Raw genomic sequence first — 1,826 nt, forward strand, 5'->3', positions numbered from 1 at the left:
TTAAGACATGGTTTATTTTTATTGCTTGAGAGAGAAAATGCAGTCTAAGGGACTCAAATGTAATTTACAAACTAAAGTGCATCTGGGCAGACCACAAGACAAAAAAAAAAAGAAAGAAAGAAAAGAAAAGAAAAAAAAATAACATAAAGGCTACAAAGCCTGCCAGGATTCTTAAATTTACTCAGTAACTTCTTGGAGAATGAAAATCCCAGCACCTGCATTATAAAAAAAGCACACATTATAAATGTTCTTCTCTTTGAAATACCCAAATGAACTAGACTGAATTATGAACTAATGGCTTGTAAAAATTCACTTTGAGCAAGCTACTGAAGATACTAAATAAAAGAGGTAGGGAGAGACTCTGAGGAAACCCAACCTGCTGTTTATTTGTTTTATCAGTAATGTAACTCAAAAGTAGCCAAGTGGATGGCCAGCTTTCCCTGTGTTTTGTTTCCTTGGGCTAAGCCTGCGAATGCCAAGATTTAATCTAAAGAGGTTTGTGTTTTAAAAACTAACAACCAAGTAATAAAACACCTATAAAAGGGGTTTATAATGGAACCAGTGACAGTTTTGAGTGTAGTATTACAACTCTTCTGCTCTCCCTCTCCGGTTTTCTCTCCTTTCATCCAACTCTGTGCCCTTTGTCTTAGCTCCTTTCTCACCTTGCTGCCAAGAAGCATATAAGTAGGGGGAGCTCACACCCCAAAGTAGCAGACCATCTTTAAAAAGTGAAGTGTGTTTTGTGGTCTGCTTTTGACGACAGGGCTGCGCTGCTTGTTCTGTTTGTCTGAGATAAGAACTGAGATAGTTGCTCTAACAAAGTACCTACCTAGTTGTACAGTGGTTTCTAATGGGGAGTTGAAGATGCTGCTACTGCAAAGTGTCAGTGGCATGAAGATGCACAAGTCAACCAGGGGCAGGAAGTCTGAGGCCTCCACTCCCTGGCACCCTGCATCACCCCGCCAGGGCTCTAGACCACCCTGACTCTGGAGACAGACTTCACTCAACAGGTGGTTTTCCACCCAGGCCACCAGGCCTGAAACTTGGTCCTTTTTCAAAGCCATAGTTCTCCTCCGCCTCCTAAAGAAATGGCGCCTGGGAAGGGAAACTTCGTGCTCATTCTCTGTAGGAGGCATTTCTCGAGCTTTCCTTTTCTATTTTCTAAAGTCTCCCCTGCCAGCATTCCACCCATCTCCGGGAAGAACCAGGGACGCTCTTTTCGGAGAGGGCGCTGGGAGGCATGTGGGCAGCGTCAAAGTGGTCGTCTGGGCGGCCAGAGGAGCCCCCAGCCTCCCTCTAGTGGGCCTCAGGAACTCGGGGGGCCCAGGGGAAGCCTGGAAAACCTAACTTCGCCTTCAGCCTTCCTTAGAGCTCTGGCTAGAGCAAAGGGGGGAAGGGCCCCCCAGCGGTCTTCTCCCCACCGCCCCCAGCACCTCTGCCATCAGGCTGCACCGCCCAAGAAAGCACCCAGTACGCGGCTCAGAGCTCGTCAGCTCCTCGCAGGCCGGGAGAGGGCATCTTGAGGGGTAGCTCCCGCCTCCAGCCCGCGCCTGACATCCCCACTCCCACCCAAGGATGCCGCCGCCGTGCCCTGTCCGCAGTTGCTGAATGTCACCGCTCCCTCTTCCTCCTGATCAGGGTAGACACAGCTCCCGAGGCGTCCCCCACCCCAAAACTGCCGCGATCGCCCGAGGGCTCAAGGCCCGGGCGAAGGACGAAGTTTGGGGCCCACGGCGGCGGGAAGGGGGGCGCACCGGCGAGGACCGTTCCTCAGCCCCAGCCCTGGCGGGCACGCTCCCCGCCCCAAACGGCCCAGGCGTCCCCAT

The sequence above is a fragment of the Galeopterus variegatus genome, unplaced genomic scaffold, assembly GCF_000696425.1.
Source record: "Galeopterus variegatus unplaced genomic scaffold, G_variegatus-3.0.2 Scaffold2232, whole genome shotgun sequence".
Lineage (NCBI taxonomy): Eukaryota > Metazoa > Chordata > Mammalia > Dermoptera > Cynocephalidae > Galeopterus > Galeopterus variegatus.